The sequence below is a fragment of the Bacillus rossius genome, chromosome 1, assembly GCF_032445375.1.
Source record: "Bacillus rossius redtenbacheri isolate Brsri chromosome 1, Brsri_v3, whole genome shotgun sequence".
Classification (NCBI taxonomy): domain Eukaryota; kingdom Metazoa; phylum Arthropoda; class Insecta; order Phasmatodea; family Bacillidae; genus Bacillus; species Bacillus rossius.
The window spans coordinates 51,329,927-51,348,578 of record NC_086330.1 but is presented as its reverse complement, the minus strand read 5'-3'; the positions used below and the strand labels follow the sequence as shown (position 1 = coordinate 51,348,578).

Here is an 18,652-nt window from a genome sequence, read left to right as displayed (position 1 = left end):
TTATGGGGTTGCAAGTATGAAAAGTAATGTCTCTTCAATTAGGTGCCCTGTCAGGGTTTGCCATGAATTATATGTTCCTGAGTTTGTGTTCGTGTTATTGCTTCGTATTAATTTTTTTTTCCTGTAATGGTATTTTATTTAAGAGCCCTTCCAATAACTCTGCTTGACTTAAGTTAGAGTGAATGTATTCCAATTATTGTTTTTGTGAATAGATCTGCTGTTTTCAACAAACATACTATTTAAAACTACAAATCTTATGTGACAAGTATGCAGCTATTGATCAACTAAACATAACCAAGTTCAAGAACATACCAGAACTGAAAGAATAAATCCAAATTTATAATTCACAAACATAACATTTGTAGAAATAAACAAAAAAAATTAAATTTAATGAATGTTTACATGTACAGTATATAGCACGAGTGGTCAAAAGCACGAAATCCACAGTTAGTTCAAAAATTGTTGCATACATTGTCACACAGGGCAAAATGTTTTCAACCAAATGAAAGAAATTATGGAGTTTAAGTAGCTCTTAGCATCAAAATGGTAACTAAAACAAGAAAATATGCTCTTTAAATTATTCTTGCACTAGGGAATTTTAAAATCAATACATTTCTTTGGACATACACCATTGCAGTTTTGCACCGTTTATCATTGAAAAATATTTAATTATGCAAAATAAAAAGAATATATAAACCCACAGAGAACAAGCCTAAATCTGCTGATTTCAAAACGATAAATATCAAACACCATAATATATTCCGTGGAAGAAATACTAAATTATTAATTAATTTATCCTTGCAAAGCAATTACATAATATTAATTTTTTGACCTACGTATATGTTTTTATATTTTGATGCTTTGATGGATGTTATGATCCTAACATTTCCACATGTCAATCAAGCCTGTGGTGAAGAAGAAGACTAACATTTTGCTAATACTCCTTGAAGATATTTTTGAATTTAATTATGTGCATCTATTATTTCATATTGAGAGTAGGGTAATGCATTTTGAATATTAAAAAAATTCTTTTAAATTTTTTTCAAATGATTTTTTTTATTTACCAGTTTTAATGTAACCCACTTGGCTAAATAAGTCAAAGTAGGTATCATTAGTCAACAATTTGGAATTCAAATGTAGAAAGGACTACTGTTTAAATGTTTTTATCACTCTCTAACTTGTTAACTAAATTTGCTTGAGGTGATATTTGGAATTTGTAATAGTTATTTTTTAATCAAATAGTAAATTTGGTTGAAAGAACACTTCAACTGAATGGGAAAATATTTCCTAAACTTGCGTTATATGTCATCCTGTAATTACTATTTGCTTACTCTTTCCCTGGATGTTTTATTTCTATTACCTGTTGTTAGGAAGCACTTTTAAGATTGTTAAAGCAGAAACATTTACAGACTGATAGAAAAGTCTAAATGGTTGAATTCAAGTTTATTTTTTTATCAACTTATAAATTTAGTTCCCTGGATCCTACATGGAGTCGAACACTCAGTGATGCAGAACACACAATATATCATAAACAAACTATATGTATAAATACACATACATACACATACATGTGTTACTGTCTACAAAAATGAAAAAAAAAAAAAAAAAGGTAAGGAAAAATAGTCTAGGGTCATTCCAAATCAAATCATCCAGAGAAAACAAAATTTTGCACCCCACCCTCTCCGATTTTTATGAAATTTTTTTTACAGCATCTATGAACAAATATAACAAAGAGTGTATTTTATTTTGGACAAATTTGCTTTAGTTTTTATTTTATAATTTTTTTAGAAAATGGTGCATTTTAACCAATCTGTTATTTGAGGTCCAAGATGAAAAAGGCACTTTTCAGTAAAAATTTAATTGTGAAGTTATTATTTAATAATAACTAATGAATTTTACAATTCTTACTTGAAATTTCATCAGGGTTCCAAAAATTAGTTTAAAAATAACATTTGACTCATATTAAACCCTGTTTTCACTATTTAAAGTTGGCGCTCTGTAATTTTTTTCATCTGTACAGCTATTTCCGTAAATGTTCATAACTTTTTTCTGGCTGATCCAATGAGGCTGAGAAATGTCTCATTTGAAAGAGGATGAAACGTACTATAATAATATAAAACAAAATTTATGGGTATTTGATGTTATCATTTGATAAAAAGGGAAAAACATATTATGTTGCTGAAAAGATGCATATTAGCTGTAAATCATTATCAAATCAATGGTTGGAACAATTATATTAATTTTATTTATTTATTATTACACATAACACATAGTTTGTGTACACTTTAAAATTAGTTAACCTTCTTTTACTTGAGATTTACATTTACAGTATACTCTCGATTATCCATGTTAATTAGAACCCACCAATGTAAAAACCCTGGATAATCCTTTACATGCTAAGAGCCCTCGAATTTGCATTGCACCATATATTTGCCTTCAGTAGAATTCTGAGCACAAGAGAAGTCTTTGTATTTTTTCTCAGCTATTGGAATGTAAAGCTTACAGCACTGCCCCCCCCCCCCCCCCCTGCACATATGTATTTCTCCATCTGCTGGAGAAGCCCCCTTCTCCCTCCTTCCTTGTATTTAATTTTTTTTCCTAGGTGGAAAGTTATTATTTCTTCTCAGTCCCTTGCCAGTTAGTCACATGACCATAGGAAAAAATGGTTGGCGGGAAGGGGGGGGGGGGGTTCCAGTCAGACAGGGGCAGGCTGAAACAAACCAGGGGGCTGTGAAGCAGCTTTCAGGCCCCCCCACACCCCCTGTAATCTTGAGTAACTGTACTCAGCTTTAAAGAAATGTACCCTAATGCCAAAATTGGACTATCAAAGTTTTGTGAACTTAGGCCCAAGTGGTGTGTAACAGTTAATCAAAGAGGAGTTGATTCAGTATGTGTTTGTTGCATTCATCAAAATCCTGTACTACTTATAAGTCCAATGAATCTGGATAAAATAAAATTGAAGGAATTAACTAAAATGTTAATGTGTGAAGATTTAAAAAGAGAATGCATGTTAGAATGTGTGATAAATGTCCTAATTCTGACAAATTGAATGATTTAGTTAAAACAACACTGGAAGACTATGATGATAAAGACCAAATAATATTCAAGCAATGGACAAATACTGACCGGAGCCAGCTTCAAACAATGGTCCTACCATTGTCCGAGTACATTACACTTTTAAATGAAAAACTTGAAACCTTGATACCTCATTCTTATATTTCAAAGCAACAATCTGAATACATAAAAAAGAGGAAAGAAAATGTATCCCAAAACTAAGTGCTTTGCTTTATGGATTTTTCTGAAAATTACGGATTTATCCTTCAAGATGAGATTCAACGTTATCATTGGTCCCATGCATCTTGCACACTACATCCAGTAGTAGTTTATTACAGAGACAATGATAGCTCCTCTGTTTCACAGCAATCATTTTTCCTTTTTATCAGATTACATGAAACATGATGTAAACTTTGTTTATAAAGTACAAAGCAGAATTTGCAGTTACATGAAAGCAAAACAACCAAAAGTAACAACAGGGGAATACATCACAGATGGCTGTTCTGCACAATACAAAAATTTCAAGAGTTTAGTCAATCTTTGTTTTCATGAAGCAGATTTTAGTCTAAAAGCTTCCTGGACTTTTCATGCCACAAGCCATGGAAAATGTGCTTGCGATGGTATAGGTGGCTCAGTTAAACTATCTGTTACAAGAGCCAACCTCCAAAGACCATATAACTTAAAGACCAAATTTGCACACCAGAAGAAATGTTTAAGTTTTGTAGCAAACACTTTTCAAAAACAATATTTCAATTCATTAATATAGATAGTGTAGAAAATGTAGAACCAAAGTTGACTCAGCATTTTAGTGAACATAAAACTGTACCTGGCACAAGATCTTTCAATTTTTTCCAACCACTATCTAATACTGTAATAGCAGCAAAACGGATAAGCAGTGACAAATTTTTTTCATCGAGGTATAGTTTATCGCAAAAACTATAACTTCCAAATTTCCAACCAAATACCTACATAGGCTGTGTGTATGAAGATAAGTGCTTCATTGGACTCATTTTGGAGCTTGATGATGACAATAAAGATGCTTATATCAATTTTATGCACCCTCACTGGCCATCACAGACATTTTTTTGGCCAGAAAACCGAAATGTTGGAAGAGAGGATAAGTGCTGGGTCCCTTTTACAAACATAATTTGCTCCATAGATGTTCCACAATTAAGTGCTCAAGAAGGACGAATGATGTTCAGTCTTTCTATTAAAAAAAAAAGTGTTTAAAACATTAATGCTGCCTGGCCAAGGAAATATTAAGTTTCATACAGTGTTGTTAAGTAACGAATTACAAGTAATCGGATTACTTGTAACGATTGCTTTTCAAGTAATTTATACTTGTAACGATTACATTTAAAAAATGTAATTCGTACTTGTAATCGGAATACATTTAAAAAATGTAATTCGTACTTGTAATCGGAATACATAACATTAATAGTAATCGATACATTAAGGTAATCGATACTTTATATTTACTTGCCGTTACTTTTATTCTCGGAACGTATAATGAATACAATTAAGAACAAGAATTGTATTAGTAAAGTTTATAATTTTACGCTTGTAGTGCTACGATCGTATGCACAACATCGATGATCAAAAATGAAGAGCCATAGTGACTTGCAGTGTCTCCAACATTACCCTATCCTAAAATCTGCATTTTAAAAATTTAACACATCGCTGCCGTCAAGTGCTCCCGTTGAGCATCTTTTTTGTGTTGGTAAAGATGTTTTTGCCATCAAGAGAGGGAATCTATCTGATGAGAACTTTAAAATGCAATTGTTTTGTAAGGTCAATTCCACTACTTGTATGAAGTCTTTGATGTTATTCAAGCAAGTTTGTCCTCAAATATTATTCATTTAATTAAAGATAATAAATTTAATCATTACATGAAATCATTTTTTTAAGAAAACAAATATGTATGTTTATTAATGTAAAAAAGTGTAAAAAAATTGAACCGTAGGTCAGTTTTAAAATGGTAGCGGAAAGTAATTGTAATTGTAATTTTACTGATTACTTCTATGTAAAGTAATTTTTACTTGTAATTAGTTACATTATCACCACAGTAATTGTAATTGAGCCCAATTACTTTTTCCGAGTACTTTTAACAACACTGGCTTCATATCAACAAAAAAGGTAAACAAAAAAATTAAAAAACTTTATAAATATCTATAATTTTTAACATACTTTAACTACCTACTTACTCGACGTTTGAATGTTACCTAAAAATCCTAAGAAGTATCCTTTACAAAATTAAAACTATATGGTTGGGTTTCATTAGCCTATTAGAGTGTAAAAGCTATTTGTTATGTGTGATAATAAAATTAATATAATTGTTCCAACCATTGATTTGATAACGATTTACAGCTAATATGCATCTTTTCAGCAACATAATATGTTTTTCCCTTTTTATCGAATGATAACGTCAAATACCCATGAATTTTGTTTTATATTATTATAGTACTTTACATCCTCTTTCAAATGAGACATTTCTCAGCCTCATTGGATCAGCCAGAAAAAAGTTATGAACATTTAAGGAAATAGCTGTACAGATGAAAAAAAATTACAGAGCGCCAACTTTAAAGAGTGAAAACAGGTTAATATGAGTCAAATGTTATTTTTAACCTGATTTTTGGAACCCTGATGAAATTTCAAATAAGAATTGTAAAATTCATTAGTTATTATTAAATAATAACTTCACAATTAAATTTTTACTGAAAAGTGCCCTTTTTCATCTTGCACCTCAAACAACAGATCAGTTAAAATGCACCATTTTCTTAAAAAAATTATAAAATAAAAACTAAAGTGAATTTGTCCAAAATAAAAAATACGCGTTGCTATATTTGTTCATAGGTGCTGTAAAAAAAATTTCAAGAAAATCTGAGGGGGTGGGGTGTAGACCCCTGGATGATTTGAAATAAATTGACCCTCTACTTATCTTATTAAAATTAAATACATGGTATTTTTTTAAAATATAATGGTACAATATGCACATAATAAAAAGTTCATAAAATAAATTTTAGTAAAATAAAAAATGTTATGGGTTGAGCATCACAGTTTAATTTAACCACAGTTCTAGTCTTTTATTGCCTATTAACTGAAAGAATTCCTTCAGAGAGTGGGAAGGGTGTTCTATTTACACAAGTGTTTTTTTGGTTTAAATTTGGTAAACGGTTTGTTATGCTTTGAGGTAGTAAATTATAGATTTTTATGTCCATTTACTTTAGACCTTTCGCAAAATTGCCTAATGTTATGACCTGCTGCCATCAGTTTTCTGAAGTTACTACTAATTTAGTTTCCTTGTGGTTGAATGTAAGTATTCATATGCTGTATTCATTTGTGACATTCAAGATTTTTGCTTAAGCACATTGAGATGATATTTTATCATTTTTTATCATAGGAATGGCTCCTTTTTTGTTATTTTATAAATTTTTCAAATCTCACTGCATTACCTCAAATTTTAATGATATATGCCATAAAGAAGTAACCATATTAAACAGTTTTTTGGTCTCTGAATTAACTACTTCTGCCAAGTCTAACGACTGTCGGTGAGCAAGTCACAATTATAAATAAATAAAATAAATAAATAAATAAAAATCTTATAAATAATAGGAGATATTAAGCCAGCTTGAGATAGAGTTAATATGGCCAATGTACTTCAGTTGTTCATTTAAGTTCAAATATAGGAACATTATGTTTTAGCATAAGGGCCACACTGACTTCCCCACCAGGACCTAGCTAGCTCATCACACCAACATTATGTAAACTATAATGGGCTGGAAAACCAGGCATGTCCGGCCAGATTGGTGGTGTTGTGTACCGGTATTGGCCAGCAAGCTATATTTTGGAGAACCCTGATTTTGATTATATACATGATACTTGCATATAAATTCCAATCTATTTTTTTACATGCACAAAAAATTTAAATACATTAAGTACAGAATATTATTTCATGCATAAAATAATAAGCACATCAAATTGTGCCATGTGTAGTATTGTCCTGCATACTAGTCACAATTACAATTATTAGTTGTTTCCGAATATATCATTGAAAGACTCTTTAACCTAAAAGATCCTTGAAAAGTGCATCTTATAGGATGTCAGCCATTTTCTTTAACCTTCCGAATAGTAGCAAGGATCCTTACAAAATCGCCCATTCAACCTTTCGTGAAAGGACGAGACGGTCACGTACATTTATGCATCCTTGTATCCTTTCGAGATTGAAGGTGCTGGCTTTTAGTGAAAGTGTAACAATAGTTTGTTGCTTAGTCAGCTAACTTCTGTATACACCCTTTTACCGAGTATGGTTAGAAGAGAGACATGGTTCTGAAAAACAAGAGGTGAGGCGTAAGGCCACATCACAGCAAAAAGAACACCGGAAAAAACACTTTACCCCGTTCATAACGAATAGGTTTAACGGGGAGAGGAGTATTATGAGAGGGAGATTCCACAGGCTACTGGCCCTCTTGGCGTGATGGGAGCCTGATGCTGCAGGTATCTCACAGAGCGATCGTGTTACTTCGCCTCGTGCTGCACACGCACCATCTAATGCATGACACTTGATGCTGGCATCATTTGAGATATTCTAGCTCACCGATACTTCGTCCCGCTGCACACGCTGGCTGCTTTGACACCACACCATTACTATCTGCGTAAGGCATCAGCATGTCTTTCAAGAAGATTCTGCACAGTCCTGAGGCTATAGAATGAGACCTTGCTGCATTTCTTTGGTGCTTACAGGTGTGAAATAAAGGACACAATCAAAAAAGTATGATATCATTCTCCAGCTACTCTCCGAGGTATACAGATTGGTCAGCTGAAGAATAGAGAGAGTTGTTGGCAGCAATACCAGATCCGTGATAGTGTTGTGGCACGGTGCGTGATCCCACTGTGGCAGATATTCGTGCATTGAAGTACAACCCAGATGGTGAAATAATCTGCAAGATGAATTTTGAAGAAGAATGGCAAACTCTTGGAAAACAAATCAAGAAAATTCCTTCAGAATATGCTAGAACACTCATAAATTCATTGTTCAGTGGACCAAAAAAAATTAAGGCAGATAAGTTCAAAAACCTGCAAGAACTTAAAGTCATGATTACAAAGGATCATCACTCCTTCTACGACAACTTGCCACATGAATAAGTTACGGATGTTTACAAAGTTGTGTTACAACTCAGTGTACTGTCATGAACCAGTGATATTATCAAATATTTAAAATTGTTAGTGTATAATGTGACATTCTTAGTTGTAATAAGAAAAAAAATGTTTATACCCATTTGCAAAGTGTAGTAATATTTTATTTGTTTGCATTTTAATGTTTGTGTTTATGTACACATAAGGGTTGCCTTTTTAGATGAGGCTTTCTAAGTCATACACCAGAATATTTGGCATTTCTAAATGCCTAAACTATTAAAAAAAATTGGAATTAGCTTAGGACAATGACATGTTACTTTTCAAGAGTGCCTAGTTAAGTTCTTTTGTAAGTTATGCATTTATGTATTTATTTCAAACAAATTCACATTCATGGCTATTCTTGTGTATAGTATAAGATTTAAATTACAACCAAATTTGTCATAAAATAATAATAATTTCTAACAATAACACAGTTTTACTGCTTCCTAAAAATGTAACAATTTTGGTACACGGTAAAGAACTTGTAAGTCCAGTTTACTTCCATAAAAAAAACCTTGCAAGTCTATAAATATTAATTTTTTTGCCATTTGTTGTAATATAAACAAATCACTATGAGAGAGTGGGTTCGTAAAGCGTAACATCACTATTGTTACAATTACATCATCAAAATATCGGTAGAATATCATGAAAAATTTCATATTTTAGACTTACGAGATTTTGAAAGTAAGCCATAGATATCCACACATCATTAGTATTAAATAGGTAATTTTAATATAGCTAACCAACTGTTCCCACAATTTAAAATTATATACAATGTAGATAACAAAACATAACCAACTGTTCAAACATTTATTAAAGTATTTTAAATGCTGCTAACCTAACCTGCCATTCTCACAATTTTATGCTATGTCAAATGTACCTTACCCAATATTTAACCACTATTTAAAATTGTCAATTACAGGTAAAATACTCGAAGTATTACAGGTTCTCTGGTCAAGTCTTGTTTATGATACTGAATTTCTGATTGGTTGAGAATAACAGAGGGGAAATTAATGAACGACATCATATTTGTAGGGCACTAAGGTAGGAAAAGTTTGGAAGTAATAAAAAATTGGTAGAACGGGAGGGCATGTTTTAATTGTAACATGTAGGTACCGGTAATGGAAGTTACTGAGTTGGTATAACTAGAGGTTATTGTTTTGTTGTTAGCGGGATCATTTGTTGTGATATTAGTGGTGGTTTAAAAGTGTGTGATCATGAGGTGAGTTAAAATCAATGTTTGATTAATGGAAGATTTCGAAATATATAAGAAAAGTTGGCAACAAGTGCGAGTACATTGTTAATAAACAACGTAGTAAATGGTTTGAAGAGAAAAATAAAGAATAAAAAATGAAACTAAAATAAGTCCAAAAAGAGGTGTAAGCCTGATGATATATACAATTGTGTGTATGTTTGAAGAAGAAAGTCTTGATCTAAGGAATAGGTGATATGTGAAAGTTAATATGTTGGGCTAGCACTTACTTAGGTAATAAAAAGGAAATGAATGTTAGGTTCTGTTCGGTAAGCTACATTGTAAATACTTAAATATATGGACTAGATGGAACAGTGTAACACGTGATATAAGTCAGTTGGTACGCTATGGTATGTTACATTATAACGGGACAAGCGGGGGAAAATGTGGGTCATGGCGAAAGAACTGTTGGTGCAATATTTTCTGCGTGTTTCACTATAGTATATTATGGGTTTAGAGGTCATAATGAAGAATAAAAAGCTACCCAGTGTAGTTTGGTTATAGATTCTGGCATTTCATTATGTGAAATAGAGACATTTTAAAATAAATATTGCTCTGTATCGAGAAGTAGACTACAGTCCCAACCGGTATAGTCAATTTTGCGATACCTGTAATTAAATTTGTGAAAGTGGGAGGTATTGTGAAGTAGAATACAGTGACACTCGGTCTAGAGTATTATGTATACTGGTAAATAAAATGATTTTGAAAAAGTTAGAAGTTTCGATCGAGATGACAATTGATTGGTATCATGAAGTAGACTACAGTCCCACCCGGTCTAGTCTATTTTGCGATAGCGGTAATTTATTCCTCAAAATTTACAACTTTAATACAACTTTAATTTTTCAAAATCATGGCCTTTGTAATAAATAGAGCTTGGTGTTATATTTCATGATAAACTATGTTATGACGTACCTATTCAGACATATTTTTGTTGATAATAAAATATCGGTATTGCAAAATAGACTGTAGCGGGAGGGATTGTAGTCTAGTTTACGATACCGAAAAAGCATAGTAGTCAAACAATGAAATACGTGAAAAATAGTGTGCTTATTGTTCCCCATCCAAAATACCCATATTCCGTGCTTCTCACGTAAGAATGTGGGGGTGGTAATGACGTAAGCGACGCCATCTCGGAGACGTCATCAAAATTCTTATAGAATCGTAAACACTACTACACTCGCGTTCTCTTAGATGATCATTACAAAAAAATGTCAGGCAGTAACATAAATAATTGTTGAATATTTATTATAATATTTACGGAAAAGTGTCTCTCCAGAATAATGTAAATATGTAGAGTACGGATTAGCGTAAATTTTTTTTTTTAAAAATCTGAAATAACTTTCATTATATGCGCTTTTACGTCATCTTTTCAAAACAGCCTGCGGAGATAAGAAATTCCAAATACTTTAGGAGATATCGAATTTTTTAATTGTAATATTTGGGCAATATTTGTTAAAAAAAAATTTAAAATTCCGAAAATACCTTTATTCTGTGCTCTTTAACTTCCGCTTTTCATTAAACCCGGCGGAGATAAGAAATTCCAAATACTTTAGGATATATCAAATTTTTTAATTTTCATTCTGTGCACTCGTGCGGCTTTAACCTTTGTTGCTTGTTTACAAGTATGATTTTTTTTTTTTGCGACGTACGTGAACGGGGAAACCTAAGATGCACATAAAGTTCTGCCATTCCCGTTTACACCCGAACAATTCACCTTCGGCCAACCTCGGGTTTATTTATTAATATTTATATTTCTCTGTTTATTTTAATGTAGCTATACTAACCTAACTAACCGTTCATAGTGTTTTAAGGTGTTTTAATATAGCTAACCTATCCGACCACTTTTAATATTTGAATTCATTTTTCCTGCGCAAAAATAAAAAAAAAATCCCGAAGTTGGCTGAAGGTGAATTGTTCGAGTATAATCGGGAATGGCAGAACTTTATGTGCATCTTAGGTCTCTCATTAGAACGACTACATCATGTAAAAAGAAAATTATGTGAGTTCCTACTGTTCATCCTTTGTCCTGGTTTGTTAGGTCAGGTCAGCTACATTATAAATACTTTAAAACTAAACAACCATTAAAATTAATTTTATTATTTTTAATGTCCGTTCAGTTTCAAAGTATTTATAATGTAGCTGACCTGACCTATCTACCTTTATCCCGTTTTGTTAGCTCAGGTCAGTTTGACGTCGACCCAGAGGCCACCCTAGCTCCTACAGGCCGTTATGGCGCATCACCGCCTTCTTCTGTGCGCGGGCGTGTGCGGTAGCCAGTGGTGCCACCTTCAATAAACCAGTGTCCCTCCGACGTAGTTTTTTATGTATATTTTCTTTTCTTTCAGCAGGACATAATTTTTATTGTAAAAACTATAATATCATCCATCATGTATAATTTAAATTAGAAGGGTAAATAACATGTATTTTAATATGCACGGGGTGAACAAGTCGCGGGTTCCCGTCCACGAGGACGTCAGGTGCTGCAAGAGACGCGCGCGGGGAGGGGGTCGGCGCGAGCAGAGGAGGGAGTCGCGTCTGGAGAACCGCGGTGCAGAGACGTGTCGGCCGCGAGCTCTCGCCAAGACGAGTGAAACGGGTGAGCATAGAGGCCTCCGGGCTTAACGACAGTGACGCGGGGAATAGATCAGCAACAGTCTTCGAGTCGTGTCAGGCAGTTCGGAACTATGGAGATTAGTATGTCAACTATTGCCAAGGGGTCGCCTTATTGTAGATAGTTTAGTTTTCTTTTTACTAGCGTTTCATAATTTTTTCCTTTCCTCTCGTATGTATGTATATATATATATCTTTATTCGCTTGTATAGTCGCGCATTGCCTAGGATAAAATAGTACCATTGTGTCATGGACGAGACCTCGCCATATTAATAAGACAATTCAGAAGCTGTGTCCGCAGATAGTGCCTGCCTGAAGTCGCTATAGGACAGGAAATCAAAGCCCTGCCGGTTTGGGGACAAACGCCATCGGTTAGCGCCGCGACGCCGGCGCCTACTACTTCCCATAGGCGGCCGTGTAAGGGGAAATTCTCGTGTAGTCAGGCCTCACCTAAGAACGGTCGTAGGCGGGAACTGTGATAGCCCCGTGCCGGTGCAAATAGTGGCCAATAAAAAGAGTGAGTGCCACGAAACCCTATGTAGTTTCATTATTAGCAGGCTAGATCCTCTTAACTGCCACGCGGCCCGAAACCCACCCCCACCTGAGCTAGCCCAAGAACCTACACAACCAATAAGGGGATCAGCCCGCTCGGCGACAAGTTACATTATAAATACTTAAAACTATACAAGTAAAATTAATTGATATTATTTTTAATTTCCGTTTATTTTGAAGTATTTATAATGTAACTAACCTTACCTAATGGAAAATTTGTTATTTAGGCATTCACGCACACACGGCAAAATATAAAATAGCCGCTTTCGAATAATTACATAGGTCTTGTATTGCAAAATAAAAACGGCTATATCTCCAAAAGTAATTGGAATTTCTTATCTCCGCAGGCTGTTTTGAAAAGAGGACGTAAAAGGGCATATAATAAATGTTATTTCAAATTTAAAAAAAAAAAAAATTTTGTCACTAATCCGTACACTACATATTTACCCAGAATAAACCTCAAAGCTGTAAATATCTGAGAAACAAGTATCGCCTAGATTAAATATTTACACTTGACACTAACTTGCATGCACTAGTATATGAGATATTCTGGAAACTGGACAATATTAACGGGCATTTAATAAGAGTAAGGTCAATGGCGGTAAATAATAAACACAATATAGTCGAAAACAAGCCCTAAAATTAGTTGAATTCGCACTATCAAAACTGAATTCTTAACCCTTAACTTCAGCTTAGAAATAAAAAAATTAATCAACTAAAACAAATTTTTACGACAAAGAATGAAACTTACTACTGTGTCAATATTATTAACAATTTCACACCAATTATCAACCCTACAGCAAATACTATTTATTTATCACGGTGTTTATAAATTTAAAGAAACATGATATACCGGAGTCAAAATTATGCATTTGGACAGCAACAGCAACATACACACACATACATTGTGGCCATGACAGTTTTCACGTTTCAAAAACATTTACCCAAAAATAAAATAGACAAAATGTAAGCCAAAATACAACTACGAAGTCATAAAGGCAAAACGTAAGGCTAGTTAATAATATTTTAAAAAAATGCATTTTTAAACGTAATGTTAAAATTATTTAAAAGTCAAACATGATATATATTTCAAAAACTGGCATTATATTATAACAACTCCAGGACCAATACCAAGTATTGGCCGAACATCAGCCATGTACCAAATGAAAGCTGTAACATTTCTTAACAAAATATACTGTTCAGAATTTTTGTCTGGGCCGACACTTTTAATGCCGACGGACAGCAACAAGATCGCGCGCCCTGTTTTCCTTGCAGGCAATAACTTCACCCGCCCATTACAGGACCTGAAAAAAACCATTTTATTTCTCCGTTTAAAACTGAAATATATAAATCCAACTACAAGGTCCTAAACGCAAGATAAGATGCTGTGTATTTAACTAAAAAAAATTGTATTTATTAATAGTATTCTTTAAATTATATAAGATCAAAGAAGGTACATATTTCAAAAACCTGCATTTTATAAAAACGACTCCAGGACTCATACCAAGTATTGGCCGAACATTAGCCATGTACCAAATGAAAGCTGTCACCTTACTTAACAAAATACACTGTTCAGAATTTTTGTCTGGGCCGACAGTTTTAATGCCGACGGACAGCAACAAGTTCGCGCGCTTAGTTTTACTTGCAGGCAATAGCTTCACCCGCCCATTACAGGACCTGAAAAAACCATTTTATTTCTCTGTTTAAAACTGAAATATAAAATTCGACCTACAAGGTCCAAAACGCAAGATATGGCGCTTTGTATTTAATTTAAAAACTTAGTATTTGTTAATAATATTATTAAAATTATTTAAGGTCAAATAAGTTACATATTTCAAAAACTTGCATTATATTAAAATGACTCCAGAACTCATACCAAGTATTGGCCGAACATCAGCCATATACCAAATGAAAGCTGTCACCTTACTTAACAAAATATACTGTTCAGAATTTTTGTCTGGGCCGACACTTTTAATGCCGACGGACAGCAACAAGATCGCGCGCCCAGTTTTACTTGCAGACAATAACTTCACCCGCCCATTACAGGACCTGAAAAAACCATTTTATTTCTCTGTTTAAAACTGAAATTTAAAAATCCACCTACAAGGTCCTAAACAAAAGATATGGCGCTTTGTATTTAACTAAAAAAAATAGTTTTTATTAATAGTATTCTTTAAATTATATAAGATCAAAGAAGGTACATATTTCAAAAACCTGCATTTTATAAAAACGACTCCAGGACTCATACCAAGTATTGGCCGAACATCAGCCATGTACCAAATGAAAGCTGTCACCTTACTTAACAAAATATACTGTTCAGAATTTTTGTCTGGGCCGACAGTTTTAATGCCGACGGACAGCAACAAGTTCGCGCGCTTAGATTTACTTGCAGGCAATAGCTTCACCCGCCCATTACAGGACCTGAAAAAACCATTTTATTTCTCTGTTTAAAACTGAAATATAAATATCCAAATACAAGGTCCTAAACGCAAGATATGTCGCTTTGTATTTACTAAATAAATATTATTTATTAATAGTATTCTTTAAATTATATAAGGTCAAAGAAGGTACATATTTCAAAAACCTGCATTTTATAAAAACGACTCCAGGACTCATACCAAGTATTGGCCGAACATCAGCCATGTACCAAATGAAAGCTGTCACCTTACTTAACAAAATATACTGTTCAGAATTTTTGTCTGGGCCGACAGTTTTAATGCCGACGGACAGCAACAAGATCGCGCGCCCAGTTTTCCTTGTAGGCAATAGATTTACCCGCCCATTACAGGCCCTGAAAAAACCATTTTATTTCTTCGATTAAAACTGAAATATAAAAATCCAACTACAAGGTCCTAAACGCAAGATATGACGCTTTGTATTTAACTAAATAAATATTATTTATTAATAGTATTCTTTAAAATAAATAAGGTCAAAAAATATACATATTTCAAAAACGTGCATTATATTAAAACGACTCCAGCACTCATACCAAGTATTGGCCGAATATCAGCCATGTACCAAGTGAAAGCTGTAACGTTTCTTAACAAAATATACTTTTCAGAATTTTTGTCTGGGCCGACACTTTTAATGCCGACGGACAGCAACAAGATCGCGTGCCCTGTTTTCCTTGCAGGCAATAGCTTCACTCGCCCATTACAGGCCCTGAAAAAACCATTTTATTTCTCCGTTTAAAACTGAAATATAAAAATCCAACTACAAGGTCCTAAACGCAATATATGGCGCTTTGTATTTAACTTAAATAATTGGTATTTATTCTAGTGTATAGGGTTTGCCCTGAGACACGCCTAGGTCCTACCTTAAATTGGCCCCTTTCCCACACACTTTAGCTTCGTTTAATTTAAGTTAGGAAAACATTTCAATTGTCATTCGAGTCAGGCTTTTCAGGGGGGGTTTTCCACGCTCCTGACTGGCTTTAGACACACGTAGAAAAGGGATGATAGTCGAAGTTCTGTCATTTATACTCGATCCTAAAACCGGACGATTCGACGGCCGGCCTGGAAATAACTTCTCATACACTCCAGAGTTCACACATTTTTTAAGCATATTACCATGGTGTTCGCAATAATTGGGGTTAATTGTTTCAAAATAAAACAATAATATACCATGTCATGCACTTTTTTAATACACAGTATTTGAATAAATTTTCCCTAACACATAAACCATACACGCTGACGTCATGAGTTTCTCAAGGTAACCTAATTTGGTACGTCTCTGGAGTTATACTTAATTTATAACCCATTTGCAAGAAGTCAAATGAATCGGAAACACATTGTCGAATAAAATTAGTAAGTATTAAATATTATATCTGTGACATCTTAATTATGTTACTTAGATACAGTGTGCTATCGGTACAAGAGTAAAATTTAACATTAGAGGTATGACAATTCATAATATTGTAAGTTTAATTGTACTTTTTTAATAACTACCAAAATACATACAAATTATGCAGATTTTCCTAGTTATATCCACTAAGAACACGGATATTTAATCATATAGGTAATTCATTTATTATTTATAGGGGAGACATTGAAGCAAACATTTTCTTTCAATTATTATACATATATGTGTAAGTATGCATGTGTATATATATATATAAAGTCCACATTCGGCATTATCAATATGTATGTAATTGGGAAATTCATACATTGGAAGAATTTTTATAACTTGCAGGGTTATGCGGGATTGTGTAAAAAAATATGTACCTAACAATGAAAGGTGAGTATGTTAACATTTTCTAAATGAGGCTCAAAGATAAAGTTACGACACATTTTAAATTTACCTTTTTTGATTCAGGACCGTAGCTTATCAACTGTTCTGGTTCAGAAACTATCTTAATTATTACAAAGTACATCAGAATCCAGTGACGACCGGTGTATGAGCTGCAGCAGGGGAGTCAGTTTGCAAGCGCACTGACATTCACGACAAGCTTGATTCACCAATGCCCACAATGTCACAGAGGAGCCAGCGATTATCAACCAGTCGCAGCCACGCAGTGCGACGCTGCGTCTACTGGAAACAATTCTGAAGAGTTGGAATCTGCTGCATTCATTCGCTAGTCACCACAATAACAATACATTAGAATAATGTTGTTTATATACTATTGAGACCTTGCATGTGATGGTAACGGGCCAGCATCTCGAGAACATATCAATTAGTTCTGGAAAAAAAATTCCCAAGAATTATTAAAATAAAATTCATGAAAGATGCTGTTAATTGTACACCATACAATACACCATACAAAGTACATGCTGCATTTCAACAAATGTGCTTGCATGGTTAACGTAACGTTATATCAATGAGTAAATAGAAAATTTTATTCGAAATTTAGTCATTAGCCAACCCCAAGTGTGAAAGATATTCAAGCAATTATTTGCAATGTTGCAAATATGTTTTAAAATGGTGCAATTTATGGCTTACTTTTTCAATTTTTCTTTGTAATGAAACAAGAAACAACTTGCAACGTCACAAAAGGCTCGCTCAGGAAGGAGGGTGCAACCTCTCTTTGGAACGATCCTCTTGTTCAATGTCAAATGAGCTACTTGTCACTTGCATTTGTTATTTTCCTAGTGTTAACTAAGAGGTTTCTTATATTTCAATGGTGGTATACACCACAACACTTTATATTTGTTCGGTACATTCGTATAAGGGAAACTGTAATTACATAATCCAGAGAACATAACATCACTTGGAAACCACACGTACTAAGTGTAAGGTTCTATCATATAGTTAAACAAGTTTGGCTGGCAACAAACACAACAAATTATAATCGGCATTAAACGCAACATTCCCAGTCCATTGACCATAGTTCGAGTGCTTATAGAAGTTCTATATGAAACCAAATAAAAATAATTCTGTAATACTACTGTTATTATTCTCAAATGTATAGAAATATGGTTGTTCCTTCTTGTAATGGTACAGAACACAAAGGTTTACAGAAATATTGTGTCACTTAACAAACATTTGTATTTTTACATATGAACCCCTAATTCGGTTCCAATTACAATTTATCTTAATCTGTTTTAGCACAATATTGAGCTTAAAATTTCTTATCCTAATTACACTTCTCAACTACCTATGCGGAAATCGGATCAAATTGTTTTCTAATAAATAAAAAATCGAATAAATAGATACTTCAGCCTACATAACACCATACAGTTTCTGCGAGAATATTTATTACGTACTCATAACACTTAAGAAAATGTTACACAAATCATTGCTTGATATTCATTCGTTCTTCTGTTCTGTCAACTGTGAACATAACGGGTGAATCATCGTGAAGTTATATATGTATCCTTTTGCGCACCTTTCTCTTTCACTGGCTAGCAATTTGTGACGTCACTCTGGAGATATTTTGCTAAAGTAGGCTATGTATACGGAAATATACGTTAATCTGAGTTTTACATTTTGTTAGAACGGCGGTTATCAACAAATGATGATTCTAATGGCAAATTTATTTTCATTCAAGTAAATAAATTAAGAAATTAGATACCT

General features: G+C 33.5%; 1 protein-coding gene across 3 annotated transcripts in view; it reads right to left on the bottom strand.

Annotated features, from left to right (window-relative positions):
• The window catches only part of LOC134535880 (microprocessor complex subunit DGCR8-like), a 65,977-nt gene extending 52,427 nt beyond the window's left edge, over positions 1–13,550 (bottom strand). Inside the window, exon 1 of one of the 3 annotated variants that reach the window (XM_063375237.1) lies at positions 13,392–13,550. The gene's annotated coding sequence lies outside the window, so the exon portion shown is untranslated. The remainder of the gene's footprint in view (positions 1–13,391) is intronic. The other 2 variants (XM_063375230.1, XM_063375245.1) reach the window with 2 other exon arrangements.
• Between the last annotated feature and the right edge of the window lie 5,102 nt (positions 13,551–18,652).